General features: G+C 35.6%; 1 protein-coding gene and 1 pseudogene across 3 annotated transcripts in view; one reads left to right on the top strand and one right to left on the bottom strand.

The window, feature by feature from the left end:
- Positions 1–25,224, top strand: part of ZNF385B (zinc finger protein 385B) — a 420,705-nt gene that overhangs the window by 41,930 nt on the left and 353,551 nt on the right. The gene's annotated exons all lie outside the window — the stretch shown is intronic.
- On the bottom strand, positions 7,263–8,091 carry LOC129143317 (thioredoxin-like protein 4A; annotated as a pseudogene).

The raw sequence follows: 25,224 nt of genomic DNA, 5'->3' as shown, positions 1-25,224 counted from the left end.
TATATTGCCTTTTATAACAGCTAGTTTTGGGTGAAGTGATGTATTAAGCTCTGCTAATTTAAGAAACTAAACAGTGAAATGACCTCCTACTTGGAAAATGTATGGTTAATAGGATGACAGGCAATCTACCTCTGAGGGAAGGCTAAGAAAAAGAAGGACAAAAGCCTGTGCTCAGTGGACTCCTATTTAACTTATTGCCTTAATAAAATTTGTATTTTAGGAACCTATTGTGTAGGAAATTTTTTTCATGGAGAAACAAGAATATTTTAAATAAGAGTTCTGTTGGCTTCTTTGAAGGTGATCATTTTCTTCAAAAAGAGGAACATAATGTGTTTCTTGCTGTTACTTTTTTACAGAAAACCTTGCACTATGCAGCAGAACATAGTGAATTTTAAGCATATGCTATTGCTAATGAATTATCTCAGCTTTGTCTCTTTGGACACTATAGAAGTACTCTTTTTTCTTGCATCCTATTTTTGTCACTGCAGTCAGATTAATGAATTATGAACTGTACCATTTCATTAGGATAATCAGAATTAAGAGATGATGTTTTCCTTGGGGACTTCTGCTTGGATATGTCATTAATCATATTCTGCAATCTATAGTCAAGGCAGAACTGAGAATGCTAGTTTATCTGACATATGCTAAGAGGGGAAACAGGTGTCATTTAGTCTATCTTGGGTAATGCACGTCTTGGTAAAATGGCTAGATAAGGAATGACGTCTTAAAATTGCTTCTTATTTAGATCTCTGTCATAGGCCTGAAGAATCTCCTGGGAAACTGTGAAGTGTCCTTACCAAAAGTAAAAGTCATTACTCGAGAGTATTGTTTTTAGTTTTATTTATGGCTTTTAAACCAAGGGGTGTGGTATAAAATGTAAAAGAACGGAACTCTCATTTGGAGGCTTTATTCATTTTCTCTGCAGCTCCTACGTTGTTCTCAACCTCCTGAACTCCCCACTGCATCCTTTGTTGGAGGGAATCCAACTGTCTGAGAGGACATTTTTAATGGGTAATATGAGCATTTCTGATATTAAATGGCTTTAAAGAAATTCACTCACAAAGATCTTTTTAACTGCCCCCAAATGACTCCATTTATGATGACTACTTAAGAAGTGGTATAGATAGTTGGAAAGAGAGGAGGGCATGGCAACAGGAGAGAGAATTCCCTGTACCCTGACAGTTGGGAGTTTGTGTCCACTGGTCAGCTGCAGGAAGATTTGAGGACTACCTGTAAAGATTGGCAATTTTTCTTTAATATGTACTTTGAGTAGGAAAAAGAAAAAAGTATTCATTGAAAACTTTTGCTAAAAGTTCCATTCAAATTTTATTAGTTTTGATAGGTTGCTCTGAAGTGCACAAATAGGAAATTTTAGCATTATTTCTAGAATAGGAATATGAAAAATAAATGTGGCATAGTAAGTGTAGACTTACCAATAGCTAATAATGTCATTAAGGTTTTAATGTCTTAGCTAGAACTTCCATTTACAAAACTCCTTTTTCTGACTTAGAATATTTACAAGAAAAAGCAAACATCCACCATTTATCTTCTCTTGTAAAACCCTTGAAATTCATTACTATAAGGAAATTCCTTATAGTAAGTGAGGAAATAAAAAATACAGTTATAGCCTTTTAAGAAAATAATCAAAGACATAAGTTTCATGTCAAAATTATTCTTGGCAGACAAATGCATATTTATAGAAAAATTCATCACCCCATGAGATTTTATTATTTAAAAATATAATTTGAAAATGAGTGAAACATTAAATTCTAGACAATTGGGAGGAAAAAGAATCCTGAAACAAAGTAATACCAATAAACAGAACTTAGGCAGATAAGAGTATGTTAAGAGTAAAGATAGAACACAGAATTTAATGTTAGAAGATGGAAAAACAATAGAACTGACTAAGCCTGGTTTAAAATCAAACAATGATATGAACATTTGGTAAACTAAATTTTAAAAAGAGAAGGAGAAAGAGAAAATACAAATCAACAAATTTAGAAATGAGAAAAGGGCTATAGTCAGAGTCAAAGAAGATTACAAATTATGCAAATACCTTTATGCAAATATACTTAAAAATTAAGTAATGAAATCTACGTGTTATTCCACATTAACAAAACCAAAGGTACATAGTAAACTGGAAAAGAGATTTTTAAGTAGCTATTATAGAAAATTATCAAACTTTTATTTTAAAAAATTCTTACCACTTAAGAAAACACATCAATGAAAAAAATTTGAGCAGTATATAAATAAATATATGTATATACACACACACATATACACACACATATTCTCATATACATGTACATACATAAACATTCTAAGGGTGTTTGAAAAGTCTGGAAACATAAGATAAACTTATTTTTGACAGTGTGCTAGTGACATTTTTTTAAAATGTGCTATGATTTCCATCTATCTCCAGACACCTTGTTAGGGGAAGTACCTAGTGCAATATGTCTAACTGTTAATATGAAAAAAGTATAATACAATCATATACTACAGTGTGTCCAGAAAGTCTGTAAACCAATGTAAAAATAGTGTAATAATAGAATTTGACAACATGGCTGCTGTGGACTAAAATGTGCCTTTTCCCCATCCTCCCAGAAAGGAGAGGCCAAAAGACCTTTGACCTGTCCTTGAGGTTTGGACACCATCATCTCAATAGTGACTATGACAGACTGAAAGCCATAAGCCCATCCTCAAGTTTCGGAGGGCCTGAGCACCTCACAGTGTTCTACCCATCTTTCCAAGGGGAAAAGTAAAGATTGTCTGTATTTATCTTCTGGGACAGCATTGAATTAGGTTGGCCAAGAAGGAATGAAGTTTCAAGGCTTGGAAGGGGTGGAAAGGTCTCACCCAGAGTTATGGATTATGAAGCACAGTGGCAGGTCCACTCTGAATCCTGTGGGGCATCCCAGGAAGTGCTAGGGTCTGTGGGTGATAGATGAATGATGTGGTAGAGGGGGAGGTGATGTCATGAGGGAGGCCACTGTGTTCCAGGCACTTAAAGATTCCAAGGTCTGCACTGGCTCGGAAGTGGAGCCACCCACCTGTCCTTGGGGTTTGAAAACCAGCATCTCAATGGTGACCACAACATATTGAAAGCCATAAGTCCCTTCTCAAGTTTGCTGAATTTCCTGGTGCTCTCACAGGGCCAGAGCAGGAAAGGGTATGGAATACCAAATAACACTGTTAGCAAATGGATACTTGGAGTCATACTTTATTTGATTTAGAAAAACTAAGCAAGGTGACATTAAGTTCTATTTTGTGGAGTAAATTTTGTGTGTGTGTGTGTGTGTGTGTGTGTGTGTATTTATAAACATGCACATATTTATACATATATATCTATGAGGTATTGGCAAAAAAACACCAAAATAATAGCCGAATTCCAAAAAGAAAGCCTACCTTAGTTACTTTCTACCCAGTGAAGAGGCCATTGGAACTGGCACTCTGGGGAAGAGCAGCTCCCCTGGACTAGTTTGATGTTTTTCCAGGTTTAGCTTGGGTTTTATAAAATCTGATGAGCATTAGGGCCAGCACTGAGGATGAGAACCTTTCTATTCTTCTTTCCATTGAGTAGACAGACGGTGAGTCACTTGTGTGATGTGTTTCCTCCTAGTCAGCTCTGGATAGTGAGGCCGAACGAACTGACCGGAAGTGTGTTGTGGGAATCAAAAATCAAGTTGTAGTCCAGCATACCGTGTCAGTGCTTCGTGGTACTTAGTTTTGAAAGCTGAAATGTTTCTAGCAATGTTGTATTTTATGTTTATGTGTAATATTAACACTGTAGCAAGAGATTAATCATGATTGTTCAGAAATTATCTGTTAAACCTTAATTTAAAATAAAATGATGTTTAATTGAGAGACATCAATTGTAATACTGATTTAAAGAGCCACTTAGTGAAGGAAAAATTAGTTAATTATATCAGGTTATTTTAAACTGAAAGAAAAATAGCATTCTGCTAACTTATAAAGTGGCAATGTTTAAATTGACTGAATCCTTCATGCCCTGCTGCTAAATCATTTTAGGATATTTTCACACCTAATTTCTACTGAGGTTAATTAACATACTTGGAGGGACCTGTCATTATGTTGGAAAGGCAAATTTTAATAAAACTGCACTTGTATGATTTTTTAAGAAATCTCTCCTACCACATAGGATCCAGGGAAATAAAAAGTCTCTCTAGTTCTTCCTCCCAGATATATGCTGATATATGCACACCCACACATGCACACACTCACTTGGGCTGACACACACAACATATTACACACATACAACATACTACACACACACATTCAGTCTGCCACACACAGTCTTCTCCCTTCTCCCCATACATGGTTGCTTATTCGAGCTGACACATACATAAACACACACACTCTTGCTCAGGCTGACACACCTACACAACATAAAAGTTTGTGTAGCCAACAGTGTTCTACCCACTTTTCCAAGGGGAAAAGTGCGTATGCGCATGAACTTTCTCTTTCTCAGATTGACACACATAAACTCACATTGTCTCCTGCAGGCCAACATGCATGCACACACACAGACACACATGCACATGCTCAAGCTGACATGCACACATACCTATGCAGACACACACACAGCCAGTCATGTGAACATAACCACATAGACCCATTCAGATTGACACACACACACACACACACACACAGAGGGTTACACACACAGACAGTGATGTCTACTCACACACAGTTAAGCTCTGGCTTTCTTTTCTTCCCCGGTGTTTTGTTGCTGACCTCTGACTTTTCTGCCTTTGATTTACATTCTCTTGATCTTTAACTTAGAGGTGGGTGACTCAGACCAATTATTTCATGTGATTACATTTGGAGTGAAATTAATGGTTTTGATACTGGCTCACTTTTATTATGTGCATGTAGTTTAAGAAAACTTCATGGATTTATTCTGCTTTAATATGTGAAAGTGAAAGTTGAGAGATTACATAAGTAGATAAGAAATTGCCTTTTAATATATACCTGGTGAGTCTACAGGGTGAAATGGGAAATTGGCAAACAATATATCATGAAATTCAAGAAACAATTCTCTATTTTGCCAAATTGTAGATCAATGTTCTTATGTCACTTTGTGCTACTTTCTGTTACTTGCTTTCATTGATTATAATAATAAACACTATGCACAATAACAATGATACAATTTAGTATTTCAATAGGAGACAATGAAAAGGTGGGCAGTTGGGTTGCCTTTCTGAAATTGAGAGCTTTCTGTTTGTGAATATATAAGGACAGATATTTGTCCTTCTTCCATTTTCAACAGAACATTGAAAATGCCTAGTGTTATTCACAATGAAGCTTTTACACAATGTGTAAAAGATTGGAAAGCAACATTTGGGACACATCAGATGTTTGTTTCTTGAAGAGAATCTGGAAATCATACTTCTGGGATTTTGTTACTAATGAAGAAAAAGGGAAAAAAATCTTCCATAAACCACACTGGTCCGTTGGTGCATATCTTTTGAAAAGTAAAATGAGATGAGAGAATTGCAATTAGAGTACAGTATATTATATTCTGAAAGGAACAACTAATATTTCTGAAATTTCATGTTTCAAAATGTGAGCTTTTATTTAGATATTTATTTTATTCAGTCACTGTCTTAGTCTTACTAGTTAGATAAGAGAACTTTAGGAAACCGTACCTAGGAGAAACATTGAACTTCTATTTGAGGAAGCCCCCACTAGGTATAGTGTTTAGAGAAATTGTCTCCCATGTGGAAACCTAGGCAGAAGATCCTCCTGCTCTCTGCCCTCTTCCCAGGAAGCCTGATCAGGTAGGGCCTTAAGGTCTTCATAAAGACTTTGATTTTTACTGTAAGTGAAATACGAAGTCATTAGAGACTTGTGAGCAGAAGAGTGACATGATCTAACTTACGTTTGTTTTTAAGGAATCACTCCCATTACAATGGGGAGAACAGATTGCGGGGGCATAACAGATGACGGAGAAGGTCCCTTCGGCGGGGACCAAGGCATTCCAGAGGAGAAATGACTGTGGCTTAAACTAGAATGAAAGTGGAGAGAAGTGATTAGATCCTGGTATATTTTGAAAACAGGGTAAATAGAATTTGCAGCTCTATTTGAAGTGGGCAAAGAGAAATGGAGACCCGTTGATGATTCCAAGGTTTTTAGCCTAACAGCTTGAAGAATGAAGTTTCCGTTTAGTTAAATGGGTAATTTGGGGATGAGGAGTACTTGGGGTGGGGGTTGCTTCTTGGCAGTTTGATAGACATTCAGGTAGAGTAGGCAGTTCTGACTGAGTCTGAAGTTTAGGTGAGAGATTGAATCTGCAGGTGTGTGTGTGTGTGTGTGTTATATGTAAGTTGTCAGTGTACAAACATATTTAAAGAAAAAAGCCTGAATGAGATCACCTTGTGAATAAATGGATGTAAGAGGCACAAAGACTGACCCTTGGAGCATTTTAACATTTATAATCAGATAAATGAAAAGGTACCAGCAAAGGCATCTAAGAAGGGTTAATAGTACAGTGGAGTGGTGTCCTGGAAACAAATACATTATAATTTTCAAGAATGAAGGATTCCTAAATGTGTACTATAACACATAACAAATGTCAAACAACATGAAGACTGTGAATTGACCACTGAATTTGCAAATGTGGGGGGCATTAGTCACCTGGTTAAGCGCTAGAGTAGTGTTGAATGAATCAAAGAATCTAAATCAATGAATCAAGCAATCAATCAAGATATGGCATAGACATGTTAAAAGAATTGTTCTCTGGTAAAGAAGATAGTAACTGTATTTGGTTCCTGAAACAAAATGATTTCATGATCTTAACATGTGTTTAGGTAAACAGAAATACCAGTATAGTTCTTTTCCCTATTTTTAATTAGCTCCTGCTCCCATTCAGTTTCCATAATCTTTATCATTCTTCTCAAGTTCTATTTCAGTCTCAGCTGATGAGCTTCCCTCATGCTTGACTTAGGTAATAAAAGTGAACATCTCTGAGTTCAGTGAATGTTCTGCTCCCATTACCTGCATATAAATCTATCTGTATTTGCACCTCTCCTGTACTTCCTCCTCATAGGTATCAAAGGAAAGATGTCCCTCCTAGACAAGTCTCTCTACCTATTCTCTTGATGTCTCTTTTCTGCAGGATCCTGGTGACATTCATTGTTCCTTTCTTTTAAGCCTTTGTCCTCTCCCTGTCTCTATTGCTTCTCCCAGCTCATCGATTTGTTTGCTCATAGCTTTTCCCGTTTTGAAAGCACAGGCCTTTCCCCAATTTGTATTCCCGTCTAACTAGACAAAAACGATAGAGACATACTGTGAAGTATTTTAGAAATAAGGAAATGAAGAATGAAGAAAATCATAATCACCCATAATCTTATTCTCAGAGATGATCATTATGTGTTTACTTAAATTTTTTTATATGCATTTTTACCAACTGTGATGCAACTATATATACACTTTTAAAATCTTCCCTTCATTCAGTTAACATCAGTGTTATTATTTTTCTTCATGTGTTTGTTTATTTCAGCTAGTTAAGGCCATGTAGTAAATTGTATCTCAGAAGTCCTCCAGCCCTGGAGCTTCATGTACTTTTCCAAAGGCTTGAAATAGTTTAAAAGGTTTCTACATGAAAAGGCCTCCACAACATTTATCCACACAGCCTGAGGGCACTTCAGTATCTGGACTTGGTGGAGTAGTTTTTGGGGACAAGACCAGGTCGCCACCATTGAGGGCCCTACAGTCCACGGTCTCTATGATGTCGACCATCTCCTGCTTGTCCTCCATGGCCCAGTTAATCTTGTTGTTGCCAGTCCCCAAGACAACCATGATGTGCTTGTTCCTGAAGAAAAACATGATAGTGCATGGATCATATAACTCATACATTTTGTTGAAGTCAGGTACTTTGGTAATATCCACAAGAAAAATAACTGCAAAATCTTTAACCTTCTCAATGATGCTGTACAAGACCTTATCCATTTTCATGCATGTGGGGTCCCAGCCGTGGCCGAAGCGAATGACAACCATGCAGTCCTCTCCTGGGAGGATGGCCTGGTCCACCTGCCAGCTGCTGTGGAGGTGCAGGAGCATGTGTGACATGATGGCCCACATACTTGCCACTGCCCAAGGCCGGGTGCCAATGAGGGCCCTGCGTGATAAGCATAGCCGGCCCCTCACTCCCCAGCCCCTTCTGCCCCTGAGGTCCCTGAAGACCCCCAGGGCCTGCCCATAACCCCCCAGCAACACTGGGCCTGCCTCATTCACATAACTTTGTAACACTTTCCACATGTTGTTAAACAGGTTTGTAAATAACTATTTTAGATAGCTAGAGTATTTGATACTGTGGTTATGCTATGATTTATATATTCATTATTTTACTGGATTTTTTTAACCTACTTTCTATTTTTGATTTAAATAAAACTAAGGTGAATGTCTTTGTGTAGAAATCTTTTACTACATTCCACATTATTTTCTAGGCTAGAGTCTGAAGGAAATTGCTGAGTCAAAGGATGTATACTGTTTTATGACTCTTGTTTGCTATTGCCAGATTGTTTTTAAAAATCATTCTGCCAATTTATATGCCTGCTGGGAAGTGTAAGAATGCCTTTCTCCTGAGATTCTTAACTTTAAAGAGATTTTAAAAGTTGCTTTATGAGACAGTCCTTGCTAATTGGACAATTTAATAAGTGTTATCTAATTTTTTAAACATATTTATTTGACTACTATAGGGTGAATGTCACTTTACCATGTTTACAGTAGTCATTTATTTTTCTATTATGAATTTTCCCTGCTTATCCTTTACCCATCTTCCACATTCCCTGAAGACGATTTGGTAGTTTTTTGTTGACTTGTATGATTTATCATATTAATGTTGTCAACCATTTGTCTGTCATAGTGGCTGTAATAATTTTTTCCAGTTTTCTGCCTTTTACTTTCACACATTTATTAATTAAAAATTTTAGGAGTCAAATGACCAATTTAAAATTAAATTGTCCACAAAATTGGAAGCCCCAAAATAGACCCAGACCCAAGTAAATATGATAAATTGGCATATGTTTAAGGTATTTAATACATTGGGGACAGATGTCCAAATCTGGGGGCAAACAGTGTTAGAATTCTTTCTCATATGTCATACCAAAATAAATTTCAAGTAGACTAAGATTCAAATGTTAAAAAACCCAAAAGGCATAAGAGCATGTGAAAGAATGTAAGTAGATATTTATATAATCATGAGATAGTGATGATCTTTATCAGTACATCAATAAAGGTAGAAACCATTAGAGTAAATATTTTTAAATGTGACTAATTTGAAAGCTTCCACACAATAAAAATTAACAAAGATAAAATACAAATGACAAGCAGGAAAAAATAGTTATAAAAATATGGAAACTATTGATTTTATAAATATTATAGGAGAGCTGTCTTGCAAATCAATTTTTAAAATTCCAAATAGAACATTGATCAAAGAACATGAAGGAATAACTTAGAAAAGAAGAAATATTAATGACTAAGAAATATTTAAAAAATCAAACTTTACTAGCTTTCAAAGAAAGTAAAATAAATACATAATCTTTGGAAATATATAAATGTGCTTTGTTTTTGATACTTTCTAGTACGTGAATGACTCACATACTGAGTCATTCAGTAAGGTCTTTAGGTACTGAGCATAGTACTGAATAGTTTGTCAACCCTTTCCCCCTTCTCTCCCTCTGTGCTCTAGTGGTTGCCAGTTTTTATTGTTGCCATCTTTATTTCCATGAGTACCTAATGTTTAGCTCCCACTTATAAGTAAGAACATGCAATGTTTGGTTTTCAGTTGGTGTGTTACTTCACTTAGATTAATGGCCTCCAACTGCATCCATATTGTGGCAAAACACATTATTTCATTCATTTTTTATGGCCACATAGTATTCCATGATGTATGTGTACCGCGTTTCTTTATCCAATCCACCACTGATGGGCACCTAGTTTGAATTCCATGTCTTTGCTATCGTGAATAGTGCTGCAATGAACATGTGAGTACATCAGTGTTTTTGGTAGAAGAATTAATTTTCTTTTGGCTAGATACCCAGTAATGGGATTGCTGGGTTAAACGGTAGTTCTGTTTTAGGTTCTTTGAGAAACCTCCAAACTGCTTTCCCCAATTGCTGAACGAATTTACATTCCCTCCAACAGTGTATAAGCATTCCCCTTTCTCTGCAACCCTGCCTGCACCTGTTGGTTTTTGACTTTTTAATAATAGCCGTTCTGATTGGTGTAACATAGTGTTGTCATTGTGGTTTTAATTTGCATTTCTCTGATGATTAGTGATATTGAGCATTTTTCATAGTTTATTGGCCACTTGTATGTCTTCTTTTGAGAAATGTCTGTTCATGTCTTTTGCCCATTTTTAAATGGGTTATTTGTTTTTTGCTTGTTCAATTAAGTTCCCTATAGACTGGATATTAGACATTTGTCAGACGCATAGTTTATAAATAAGTTCTTCCCTTTTGTAGGTTGTCTGTTTATTCTGTTGATAGTTTCTTTCGCTGTGCGGAAGGTCTTTATTTTAATTAGGTCCCACTCATCAATTTTTGTGTGTGTGTGTGGCAGTTGCTTTTGAGGATTTAGTCATAAATTTTTTCCCAAGGCCAATGTCCAGGATGGTGTTTCCTCGGTTTTTTTCTAGGATTCTTATCGTTTGAGGTCTTACATTTAAATAATCCATGTTGTGTTAATTTTTGTACATGTTAAAATGTAGAGGTCTAGTTTTATTCTTCTTCATATGGCTAGCCAGCTATCCCAGCACCATTTACTGAATAGGGAGTCCTTTTCCTATTGCTTATTTTTGTAAACTTTGTCAAAGATCAAAAGGCTGTAGGTGTGCAGCTTTATTTCTGGGTTCTCTATTCAGTTACATTGATCTGTGTATCTGTTTTTGTACCACACTGTTTTGGTTATTACAGCCATATAGTATAGTTTGAAGTCAGATAATGCAATATCTATGACTTTGTTCTTTTTGCTTAGGATTGCTTTCAATATTTGGGCTCTTTTTTGTTCTATATGAATTTAATAATAGTTCTTTTTAGTTCTGTGAAAAATGATGCTGGTAGTGGGATAGAATTAATGTTGAATCTGTAGATTGTTTTGCATGGTATGGTTATTTTAACAATATTAATTCTTCTAACTCATGATCATGGAATATTTTTCCATTTGTACCATCTCTGATTTCTTTCAGCAGTTTTTTGAAGTTATCACTATGAAAATCTTTTACATCCTTGGTTAGATGTATTCCTAGGTATTTTATTTTTTTGTGTGTGGCTATTGTAAATGAGATTGCATTCTTGATTTGGCTCTCAGCTTGAACATTATTGATGTATAGAAATGCTACTGATTTTTCTACATTGATTTTGTGTCTGAAACTTTACTGAAGTCATCTATCAGTTCTGGGAACCTTTTGATGGAGTCTGTAGGGTTTTCTAGGTATAAAATCATATCTTCAGTGATGAGAGACAGTTTGACTTCTTATATTCCCATTTTCCTTCTTGAATGAAAGCTCACTTAATCTTTATGCACTATCTTGCTATTTCCAAAAGGCTGAGGCATGTTAAAAGTCTCTATTCCACCATCTTGGAAGAGAAAACAACCAAAATTGACTTTTACACCAGTAGTTGAAAGAGAAAATTGGTTTTATTTGTGTTTACTTCCAAAAGTTTTATTTTAATAGAATAAGATATTTTAATAGAATAAGATATTTTGTAGTGATTGGAAATGATGATGATGACAATGTAGATCCATATTTATTTACATGGAACACACTCCTTAATGTAGAAATTAAAAACTTTAAATTACAAGACAACTACAATCCCATTCACAAAATAATTTTTGTGATTTTTTGTATATATATTTGTGTCAATGTATATAAACACATACTAAAAAAAAGAATATATTCTGAAATGTAACAATATTTTCTCTTGATTGTTAGGAAAATCAACAAACTTTCTTGTTTATTTTTATATGGATTTTAAGATTTCAGAATTTCTCACAAATTACTTTTATAATTATAAAAATGAATTTGCATTTTGAAATTGTCTGTTTTTCTTTTCTTCTTTTTAAAGTCATTTTGCTCTATGCTTAACGTCTTTCCTTTATAAAACAGTCACTTAAAAATTTTTTTTAAAAGCTCTTCCTATCTGGAATTTATTTGATATATAGTTTCAGATGAGATTATAAATTCCCCTAAGAAGACAATATTCAAAATAGTTGACCAAGTATTTCAGTAACATTTATTAGATAATTACATATTGACTCCTGATGTTCCCTTTTCAAATATTACTGACATATATCAATCTTTCTGTCTGAAGATAATTCTGTTCCATTGGTCTGGTTATTTTTGTGGTATTACCTCACTCTTTTCATTATTATCTCATTACATTGTATCTTAAAACTGATAAGACAAATGTTATTTTTTTCAGAACATGCTTACATATTTGTTTTTCTGGATGAATGTTAGAATCAGTGGCTTAAAGTCATTTTCCCACAGTTCTTAAGGTATACTGAATAAATATAATTTTTTTTCTCGATAATTCAGGGTCATGATTCATTGTGAATCATCGTAAGTATTATACCATTTTTGTGAGTTATTTAGATACGATGGATTTTTTGCTTATGTCCCATGTGACCCATTAGGTTTTTCAAAATTTCTGTAATAAATTTGTATTTTTCCCATGTTTCTTTAATGATACTTCCAGATGTTATACTTATGTCTTTTTAAACAGCTTTTATCTGTAGTTGAATCTATGATTAAATTTTTTAGCACTGTATGTAGCATAAGACTCAACGATAGAACTCTGTGACTTGTATTTTGATTGTTCTTGGGTCTTATGTGTATATTTCTTTGGCCATGTTTCATGTAATTTAGATTGCCATGTTAATGACTAGTTAAGTGGGGCATTACTATGTTTGCACGTGAATATGAAGATATACAAGATAGAATAAGCTATAAAGGTAACAGCATAATTCAATGGCAAGAAACACAAAGATAGAAGAGAGAGAGTTTTACTGAAACTCTTTACGAGTTCTCTTCATGAGACAAAGTTCTTTACATGCCATAACTTCTTGATCCATCCTTCCATGTAACTGAATCTCAGATTAGATTACTTTTTCCTGAAACTTAGATGGTGTAATATAAATGAACAGAGTAAGGGGCCAGTAAACTAATACATGGATACTAAGTGATTTTTTTTCTTTGCCCTTGAGCTTTTATGTTTTCATATTCTAGAGGCAGTAATCATAGCTTGACAGCTATCAAACCTGATTCAAAATTATTAATCCTGAATGTTTTCTCTTCTACATGGAGAAGAAACTACCAATTCTCTATTAAATGGTAGTTAAAGAATATTTCTATCTATTTCACTTATTGTTATCTGTCTGTCCTATGGCATATTTTTCCAGGTTAGGAGGAACACATTGCTGATATTTTCATAAACATGTTGCCACTGACTTTATTTTCCTGTTAATCATAATATGTGTTTTGTTGTTTTTTTGCAAAGCTGTAATGTTATTGCTGTAGTAGAAACAATTTTTTTTGTTAAGGCTCTAAAGGGAGGTAGGACCCATCAAAGTTAAGGGCCTAGACACAGTAACAGATGCTCCTGTAAAGCAATGTTTCTCAAAAAAGGTCTTCGATGAAATATATGTAAATCTCCTCTTTGTCATTTATTTTTGGAATGTTCTCTGTTTTACCACACTTCATTTGTTTTTATATTTTTATTATGAAATACTTGAAATATAGAGACAAGTATACAAACTAGCTTACCACCATGCACCTGCCACCCAATTTTATTAAACCTCAACATATTTGCCTTAGTTAGTTTTTTTAGGCCAGCACTACATTACAGCTACAGCTGATGTTTCTGTGTGCCTTTGCTTTATCCCTTTCTCTCCACAGGTAACCATAGCTTTGAATTTAGTGTGTACCATCTCCATTCTTGAGTGTGCACTTTACTTTGCATGCATGTATCATATAAAAATTATAGGCCGGGTGCAGTGGCTTATGCCTGTAATCCCAGCACTTTGGGAGGCCAAGGCGGGCGGATCACAAGGTCAGGAGATCGAGACCATCCTGGCTAACACGGTGAAACCCCGTCTCTACTAAAAATACAAAAAATTAGCCAGGCGTGGCGGCGTGCGCCTGTAGTCCCAGCTGCTGGGGAGGCTAAGGCAGGAGAATGGCGTGAACCTGGGAGGCGGAGCTTGCCTTGAGCTGAGATCCCGCCACTGCACTCCAGCCTGGGCGACAGAGCGAGACTCCGTCTCAAACAAACAAACAAACAAACAAACAAAAAGAATTATATACGATATTATAAATGATATTTGTATGTTGTTTAACTTTATATAAACGGTAGCCTGCTGTATTCTTTCTCCCCTTCCTTCCTTCCTTCCTTCCTTCCTTCCTTCCTTCCTTCCTTCTCTCTCTCTCTCTCTCTTTCTTTCTTTTCTTTCTTTCTTTCTTTCTTTCTTTCTTTCTTTCTTTCTTTCTTTCAGACGGAGTCTCGCTCTGTCGCCCAGGTTGGAGTGCAGTGGCGCGATCTCAACTCACTGCAAGCTCCACCTCTCGGGTTCAGGCCATTCTCCTGCCTCAACCTCCCGAGTAGCTGGGACTACAGGCGCCTGCCACCACGCCCAGCTAATTTTTTGTATTTTTAGTAGAGACGGGGTTTCACCGTGTTAGCCAGGATGGTCTCGATCTCCTGACCTCATGATCCACCCACCTCGGCCTCCTAAAGTGCTGGGATTACAGGCGTGAGCCACCGCACCTGGCCTTTTTTTACTCTTTTTTGAGGGGCGGGGGAGGGGATGGAGTCTCCCTCTGTCACCCAGGCTGGAGTGCAGTGGTAAGATCTTGGCTTATTGCAACCTCTGCCTCCTGGGTTCAAGCGATTCTCTGGCCTCAGCCTCCCAAGGCACACGCCACAACGCCTAGCTAATTTTTGTATTTTTAGTAGAGACGGTGTTTCACCATGTTGGCCAGGCTGGTCTCGAACTCTTGACCTCAGGTGATCTGCCCACCTCGGCCTCCCAAAGTGCTGGGATTATAGATGTGAGCCACCGTGCCCAGCCTTATTCTTTAATTTACTTTTTAATTTGACATTATAATTTTAGGATTTATCTATGATACAGCTAGTAGTTTCAACTTATTCATTTCAGCTGTTGAATAGCATTCCATTGTGTGAGCATACCAAATTTATCTAGTCATTCACTTATAGACATTTATATAAATGTAAATAATATTTCATATCTATTTACCAATGCAAACATGGTAGAAACGGACATTTCTCTCTTTATTTCCTTGGCAAGTATTTTCTCAACCGTATACCTAGAAGTGAAACTGCTCTGTCATTAAGAATACATATCTTCCAAATGCCTCCTGATAGTGTTTGTACCAATTTATAAGCCCTCTAGAAGCGTATGGATTGCCATTGCTCTACATCCTCATAGTACTCATTGTTAGACTTTTAAATGTTCTGTCGTTCTGTATATGGTGTGAAATTGAATTGTGCAATTTTGCATTTCCCTGATTACTAGTCAGATTGAGCATCTTTTCATGTATCATATGTTTGGAGGCAATAATAGTATTGGGTTAAGAGCTGGATGTAAAAGCCAGATAACTTGGTTTTAAATCTTGACTCTTCTGGGTGACCTTGGGCTTGCCACCATTTTGTGGCTCATTGGCAAATTAGGAATAATAATCATACCAACATTGTGGGGTTTTTCTGAGTTAACATGTGAGAATGTCTTACAAGTGTGTTGAGCCTTAAGTAAGATGTCAGTGTTACAAAACATTACCAAGATGTGATAAGTGGGGTGTAAAAATTTAGTGATGTAAAATATCAGGTTACATTATTGAAAGGTTAATGGCTCTAATCAGCCTTATCTGCAAAGACCGGGATGGAAAAATTCTGGGGATTGGGGGAGCCTAGGCTTCCCTTCATGACCTCCCTGCCTCACCAACTTCTCCCTCTTCTTATTCAAAAGATAACTTTAGCTGAAGATCCAGGCAGAAGACACGGAGCCAATTACAAAGCATGAAATATTCTATTATTTAAAATTGAGGGGCATATTGTCTTAGAATTGTATTATATTATTAACTGTTTGGTTTTTCCTTATGCAAATAGCTTGTTTATCATCTTGTACATTTTGTATTGGGTTATTTGCTTTTTATTATTAATTAGAATGAGTTCTTTACATATTTTGGGTATTAATCTGGGTAAATTTATTTTCCCAGTTTCTGGCTTGTCTTTTAACATTGTTTATGGCATTTTTTTGTCTGTTTGTTGGTACAAAATTTAAAATTTTTAGTATGGTTAAATTTAACAATCTTCCTTAATGATTTCTGCTTTTTCATCAGGTTTAAGATATTTTTACCTGTAAGCCAAGCTGTTAAAGATACTCTCCCATATTTTCCTCTAAATGTTATGAAGTTTTTGTGTTTTAAAAGCAAAATTCTCTCTGGAATTTATTTTTATGTCTAGCATAATAAGTTAGAGAGCTAATTGTCCAAGCACTATTTATTGTAGGACTCCAGTGTCCTCTTTGTCTATCCATTATGTAAAATGACACTGCCTTTGTTACTGTGTCTTTATAATAGCAGAAGGAGGAGGAACAGCAGCAGTAGCAGCTAACCATTATATAGGTCTTACTGAATGCCAGGCACCATTCTATGTTTTTTACATATTCATTTAATCCTTAACTGGATCCTATGAAGTAGGAACTCTCATTATTTCCATTTTATAAATAAGGAAACTAAGAGGCACAGGCAAGTTAGGTAATTTGCCACATAAACCTACAGCTGGGATTCAAACCCACGCCTTGAAACCAGGAGAAGACACAGACATAAAAAGAAATAATTATAATAATATAATTTGTTAAGTTACAGATTAGAATTATGAGAGCTTAATCTAAGAAATACCTACCCTGTCCAGGAGTTTCATGAATGGTGTTTTGGTTTCATGTTGCTATAACAACCCAAAACTTAGTGGCTTGAAACCACAATCATTTTATTATGCCTTACACATCTATGGGCTAAAATCTACTGAGCATGTGATGATGCCTAGAGTTGCATTCATTTGGGACTTGGCTGGGCCGGACCGTCCAAGATGTTTCATTCACATGGCTGATGGTTGGTCCTGGCATAGGCTGGGAGCTAATCTGGGTTGTTTAACCAGTACGCCTTGGTTCCCCCCATATAACCTCTCCATATGGCATGGTTTTTTCCTAGTACAGTGGCCAGGTTCCAAGAACAGAAAGTGAAGACTGAGAATTCTCTTATGGCCTAGGCTTGAGAGTTCCAGAATGTCACTTTCACCTCATTCTGTAGTCCAAGCCAGTCCCAAGGCCAGATTCAACATGAGGGAATTAAATTGCCCACCTCTTGATCAGAAGAGTGTCATGAGTATATTGAACTGGAGGAATTGTTGGAAGCCCCTCTAAAGATTATCAATGACAGAGGGCATTGCTCCAAAAGGAAATTTGTTCAGAACTTTGAGGAATGAGAAGGGCTTCACTAGAAAGTATTAGGGGAAGAAGATCCAGGCAGTGGGTAAGAACAGAGGCACAAAGGAGCATAATATGTTTGGATAGGAGTTTTGTGCTGTGGAGTCACAAGGGATATAGTTGATAAGGTGTGTTTGAAGTACTAAGAAAATAATAGCTAAAATTCAAGTGCTCATTGTGTGCCCAGCACATCCTGCTCTTTGAATGATTTATTTCTTTTATCCTCATAACAATCCTGTGAAGGAGAGACTACTATTATCTCAATTTTCTTGACAAGGAAACTGAGGTACAGATAGGTTAAATAACTTGCACATGGTCACATACCTTGTAAGCATCAGAGTTAAATTCGAACACAGATAATATGCCTTTAGAGTACCTTCTCCCCCACTGCTCCATTCAGGCTCCTGTAGATCATGAAAACGTTTATGCCATATTATATCTTGCCTCCCACAGACTGTGTATGTCATGTTATGGAAATCAGGCTCTGAGTAAGAAACTGGAGCAATCCCACTGGCATTCTAATTGCTGTATTCTTAACACTGGTCCAGATGTCTTAGAAGCACTTGAGTCTTTGAGTCCCTCAGGTGTTGATAGTGGCTCCATGGTTTCAGGAGGTGTAGGTCAAGTGAAGAGGTCTTCCCTCTATGTGAGTACATCTTCTGGTAATGCTGAAGGTGGTATTTGTGAGAAAGCTCAGCCCAGCAATAATGGTAGTAGCAAAACTGACAATAAGGTTCCCTTTGGATACACACAGAGAGAGAAGCAGTTGAAAACAAAAACCAGTGTTGGAGAGAAGCAAAGATGATGATAAGCAGAACAGGGATAAACAGACTTGTGTTGGTAACACAGTTGCCAGAGCTGCTTTGGATCCCAAATGACCTTCCAATCTTGAACCCATTTCTGTCTGTCCAAGCCTGAGTTGAGTTCTTGGGTGCTCTAATTATGTGGTGGAAACTCCTGTCTTTCTTATTTCCAGATACAGGATTATAATCAATCTCCATTGTGTAGCACAACCTGAGTGAATTTTTACTCTTATAATCGAAAGATCCCAACTAAGTTGGATATTTAGTTCTTAGCAGATGCTCTGTTACTGGCTGTATTTTTTGTTTTTAAGAAAGGGGCTGAGCCTTTTTACATCTGAATTATCTTTCTTTGATGCTTTATAGACTGTAGTCCAGGGCTTTGCACTCAGTAAATGCTACTGATATTTGCTGATTGATTGTTCTGTCCATTGAGATTTGTAACATGTATGCTGGTCATGGTCAAATAATGATAATGTGCAAAATATCATGCACAGTTTATAAATCTTATTTTATAATATCGTGCTTCTACCTCTGAGCTGTCCCATTAATTAGACAAGAGAATTGGTCTAAACATTATTTGAGTCTTTAAAATAATGTTATATAAACAGCTGATGTTTATATTAAGACTGTTTTTTAGATTTAAAAACATTTTTATTCAAAATCAGGCATATATAGTCATGCACTAGTAAAAATGGTCTCAGCAGTTTATTGCTTCCCATGGGTGGCACATTAATACCATGCTGATTACTTTGTCTGTTTTTTTGTTAAGTATAACGAAACATTACTGTGGAAATGTTCATATTTACTAAAACTGTGTTACCTTAGAAGACATATGCCCTGTGTCACAAAGATTAATCTACTGAACTACTTATAATATAATAAAGGTCATGATGAACAACACTGACTCTGAAGCCAGATTCTCTGAATTTTAATTTCATCCAAATCATGTATGACTTTGGGCAAGTTACTTAAACTCTCTGGCCTCAGTTTCTTCATCGTAACATGAGGATGATAAAAATGTTTCCCTCACACCAGTATTCTAAAGATTGAATATGTCAACTGTTGAATGAGTTAATTTACTGTTAAAGCACGTGACATGTAGTCAGTGATATGTAAATAAGGCTTAGCTATTGCGTTTTTTAAATTTACTGTTAGTTTCTAAGGCTGGCAAAGACATTTTATTTTAAGTTCCATTTTACCACTAGTTTTATCTGCCAAACCTTTTGGGTAGCAGTAAAAGAAAGCAGAACAGCAAACCTTATAACAAGCAGCATAGTATCATGGAGAACACTCCTTCTCTGGGACCAGTCACTTTACCTCCCAGAAATTTCCTCTAGTTTTGTAAGTTGTAAGCATGCCTGTTTGAATCGCTGTCATTCAGCTTCAAAACAGCTGTACCATTCTAAAGTATCAGAGGGTGACATAATGGTAGAACACAGAACACTTGTAGAAATACTTGAGGAATGAGTCTGTGAGGTTTAATTTGTGCTAAAAATTCATCAACACATCTAGAGCAACGCAAATCTTCCCAAGACAGATGGAGACTGTTTTAAGGTTGGTTTCATGATTCTGATTGGGACTGTTTTAATTTTATCATTGGATACTTCAAATGAAGGGATGAAATGTAGGGTAAATTATTATCTAAAATAGCCCTTCTGTTAAGATGTAGAGAGCAGAATGTGAATTTGAGAGGGGGAAGGAATTAATGTAGTAAATGGGACTGGAGACATTAACAGAAGGGGCTTAGAAAGAGGTGAAGCTAAGGAATGTAGCATTTTAAATGGATGATTTAAAATGATGAATTACATAAACGAACATGCCCAACAGGATGCATAAGGAAGAGTGTGAAGAGGGCTGTCTATTTTAAAGATTGGAATAAGCAGTACATATTTGGAGGGTCTCAGAGTATATAAAGAGATCTGGTTAGCATGGCTGCCAGCTGCTTACCTCTGATGAAATAAGAAATATGCTTAAGCTGAAGTGTAAAGGATTTGGGGTAGGCTTTTTAAACAATAAAGATTGTTAAACATTGATTTGAATTACATTATTTCAGCCCTGGTAATACTGAGAAATAGCTTAACTGCTGATCAACCAGAGATGTTCCCATGCAAAGATTAAGTGATGGATCTATGACATCTTAACTACAATTTGGTTTGCTTTATATTTTAGTATTTCATAGCAATTTCTTACTTGAAAGTATGAAATTTTCTCAGACTCTTTCCTTCTGCCACCCTTTGTTTCTGTCAGACATTCTGTAATTTTGTATATTGCAACTTGCCATTTCTTAGTTCCTCCACAGTGCTGTGATTTTGTGTAAATGCATTAGAAGACCACTCTCAGAAAAATGATATGCCTGCCTCTTAAATCACACTCTAAAAGTGTGATGTGTAATTGTTCCATTTCATTCTTTATTTTACAAATTTTTATATAGCAGGTGCCGTGATAAGCCCTAGAGGTTCAAAATTGAATTAGGCATAATTTCTCTACCATTGGGATTTACTGCGTAATGGGTTGAAGATAGACATGACTACAATAAAATGCTAGAAGTTATGTAATCGAAATGTGACATGGCACCTTAGCACAGAGGAGGGAGTTGGGAACTTTGTCTTGGGAGGATGTGTACACCAACAAATATGCCCTCATTCCACGTTGCAGGGAGTACATCTAGGTAAGGGGAAGTTACTGGGAACATTTGTCATTGGAGCCTATCTCTACCCCAGACCAGGAGAAACTTGGTCTAAAGCACTGGCAAATACTTTAGATCAACCTTGATCATTATGGTTCATATAATCACTCCTTGGCAAGGCCTCCGTGAGCAGCTACTTCCTAGCAACAACTCCATAGTATGAAGGAGAAATCACAAGTTTTAGCAGAAAAGTGCCTATATTTGCCTCATTACCTCCTGAGGATATTTTGAGATTAGGTAATAAACGCAAAAGCACCTAACAAGAAATAGACACTGAAGAAATATGTATTGAAAGAAAGGAAGGGATACCAAATGGAAGGTGTAGGCTTTGTTTGGATTCTAACTTGAACATACCAACCCTGAGGTGACTATTTTGAAGCAATTAGGAAACTTTGCTTATGAATTGGGTAACAGATGAAATCAAGGAACCACTGGCAACTTTAGAATGGTTGAAATAACATTGTAGTTATGTAAGAAATTGTCTATCCTTTTAAGAGATATAAGCTGAAGTGTGTCTGAAGTCTGAGCTTTGCTTTAAAAGGCTTCAGAAAAACAGTAAAGAAGAGATGATGTAAATGTGGCAAATTCTTTATATTGTTAAATCTGAGTGATGGATATGTGGAGGCTCATTGACCTATTCTCTCTGCTTCTGAGTGTGTTTGAAAATTTTCATAGCTAAACTCCTCTGCTCTTCCTCCCCCAGTGAGTGTTCATAACTAGATTGGTAGCTTAGACATACAAGTATTGGCAGCATGCAAGATTTAATTGAAAAGAAGAAAATAATAGGCAACTGCAAAATTCAGAACTAAAAATTCTATATACAATATATATTTTTATTTTTACATGTGAGCTTAGGTATACCCCTTCAGTGTGCAATCCCTAAAGCAGATATCCATTTAAAAGCAGAATGGCAAATTTCCTCAGCTTTGATTTCAAACTGAAATCATGTTCAGAGCTCATAGGCAAGAATGAACAATTTTAATGGATATGATTTGTAGTGTCCAAAAAGGGCAACTATAAATAAGTCTCTTATTTATTCCCATTTCTTTATTATTTGCAGAATCACTTTTCAAAGTTTATGTCATATAATATTCTTTCTTTAACAAAGTTTATGCCTGTTTAAAATATTTTCAAAAAATGATTAATTTCAATGTTTTATTTTCCCTTAATATAAAATATAGATACATTTTATTTCCAACTTAGATTACGTAAAAGCTTTGGAGATGAATTTTCAGAAATGGGTTTTTATCTGAAGATGTATTTTCTATATTGAATAATCAGAGATGGAATTGAAAGTCACTTGAGATTAGCAGGTTGCTTTTTTCGAAAATGTTTTATCTGCTTTTAGAGTTTTAGCTCTTGGATGTCAGATTAAAATTCTGAAGCATGTTCGATTCATTTCAGAATTGAATGTCAAATCCAAAGACAGATATTTATAACTGAGTTCTGCTCAGGCAAAAACTCAGTTTCTGGACTGCCGCTTGGATGATTGCAAAGCTCTCATTCACAGTTGACGTTACCATCATTTTAAACAAACAAACTAAAACTTTGAGATTGGATTTTAGCAAACCAGCCATTTAATTCCCTGCTTATTATGCTTTAAGTTTGGAGAATGCTTTGGGGTCTATATATTGCTTTCAAATAATTATTTTTTCCCACAATAGTACTCTGGCATTGGTAGTATTATTTCCACTTGACTGTAAGAAAACTGAAGTTCTGAGAAGTGAAATGACTTGCCTAAAGTCATTCAGCTACTTAGCAGTTTAGCTAAGATTTCCATCCAGTTCTTCTGACTATGAGTTTTTCCATTTTAATATTTCTATTATAAGTTTCTACAAGCAAGAAACCGGTAAAAAGAAAAATAACTTACATGCTTTTTACTTACCAATATTTCAACATTTTAATCAATGGAATATTTGTTCCTGCAGATGCCTAAAGAGGAGATGAAAATTCATCTACTAATTTTCAGCAGATTTTAATGTAAAGGAATACAACGCTGACTCTAGCAGAAATAGCCAGCTTTTAAAAAAAGTAGATTATGGTTGTTCCCTTTTAACACTGATGCCTTAAATGAAAGCTTGAGGTATGCTTTTAAAACTAATCATCAATGGATATTTCACCATGAAGCGGGATACCTTTTTCATTTGACTGTGTTGCTGAATCAGTATAATCATTATATAGTTGTATATAATTATGTAATTGTATAATTAACAATAGAATTCAGTATAAATGAGAAAAGCTGTACAATGCAGGAACTATTGAGTAAAATAACATGACAAATAAATGTATATATAGTGTACTACTCTTACCAATCACCTGAAATGGGAGTGTGTTGATTAGGTTAAAATCAAATATCTAAATATCACCAAATCACTAAAATAGAATGGATAAACCATTAATATAAAATATTATTCTTTTAGGGGAAGAAAGGGCAAGTAGCTAAGTTAGAATTCCCTGAATAAAACCTTTTATGTAGATAAAATTTGGAAACAACATAAATGTTTTAAGTAATTATAAAACAATATTAAATGTACAAAGCCATTCCTAAAAGTCAAAAGCAAAGTGAAATAAACAACCATGTAACAAGTACATGGCATACCACATGGAAAAGAGCTTCTTAAAGCTTTAACCACAGTAATTTGACTATACTTACCAAGGAATATATACCATAGGAACAAAATAAAAGGTAAAAAGAATTTAAATTATTTACAGTGAGTGTGTTATTGGGGTTAGTAATCATATTGTGATCCTGACACTAGTATTGTGAGATAAAGCAGATGAGTAATTATGTTTGTGTCCTTGCATACTGGAATTTTGGGCATTGGAGAAGGAAGATAAAGATGAACATCAGTGAAGATGAATGAGGTTGATAGAAAACTTGTAGTCCTGAATTTGAATTACAGTATCAGTATGAACTTGTGATGTATTTTATTTAAAAAATATTTTCTAGCTCTATCCACTGAAATGGCCTACAAACAATGACTGTATAATATTGAGCACTCCTGGCCACCAGACTTGTAGTATTTAAAAGGCGTGTCCCACTCTGAGGAATGGGGGGTCCTTGGAGAAATGGTTGATTCTAGGGCTGGGGCAGGAAATAAAGAAGAGATAGGAAGCAAGGAAGCTATAAAGGCTACTAGATTTGTGTCTCAGGAGTCCATTTGAACAGGCTCTTACTAACCAAAGATGGAACAATTTGATTATAAATTCAAATAATATCAGTAATAGATCGAAAAACATGAGATATGTTAGAATCCATAAGTTGGTAATGATACTTAAAAAAAGATCCCTCCGTGGCCACCTGTGGAAGATTCTAGTGACCCAACTCAGTACTTTGAAATAAACACAGGGAAAAAAAATGAAGCATTTTCCTCTTTTCTCTATAAACTGTACCTCAGGATAATCAAGAATCGATGACAGGATTTTCTTTTTGTAGGAGTATATTAGCTAATAAATGAAGAATGAATGGTAGGATTAGAGTATTACTATCGCACAATAACAGATTGAGGTAATGACCACTAAGCAGCTGGTCATGTCAGAAAAAGACGTGAAGACATCATGTGCCTCCTGATGAAGTCTCATAACTTATTGGTGACAAAGATTAGATCTCAATTTGATCAAGCCTCTAGATCTGACTATCGGTTTTCAGAAGGAAAAGAAAAATGAATGAATGCATTAAAATATACCATAGGGATACAATCAGCAAAACCTAGCCCGTGGAAAACTCTGAAGTACCAATAATCTGGTTTCTTTCACAAATAAATTGCAAGAAAAAAATGTGAAGAGGAACTATAGGCTAAAATAGTCTTAAAAGACATATCAACCAATTGAACTATTTGGACCTTATTCAGATCCTGATTTAGGAAATAACTGGGGAAAAACATGCAGATGAAAATTGGGGAAGCTTAAACACTGACTGGTTATTTGATGCTATGAAGGAATTGTTATTAATTTTAAAAGTGTGATGACATATTGTGTGGTTATGTATTTTTTAATTTACATCTTTTAGAGACATACTAAAATATTTATAGGTAAAATGATATCATTCTTGGTTTGCTTCAAAATAATATGGAGAGAGGAGACGTGGCAGGGAGTATATATGAAACACAAGATGTTAATTTGTCAAAATTGGGAGTGAACTATACTATTTTTACTACTTTTGTGTAGGTTTTAAATTTTCTACAATAAGATTTTAAATAAAAGTGTACT

This window comes from Pan troglodytes, chromosome 13 (genome assembly GCF_028858775.2).
Source record: "Pan troglodytes isolate AG18354 chromosome 13, NHGRI_mPanTro3-v2.0_pri, whole genome shotgun sequence".
NCBI classification, from domain to species: Eukaryota; Metazoa; Chordata; class Mammalia; order Primates; family Hominidae; genus Pan; species Pan troglodytes.
This window is presented reverse-complemented; position numbering and strand designations above follow the sequence as displayed.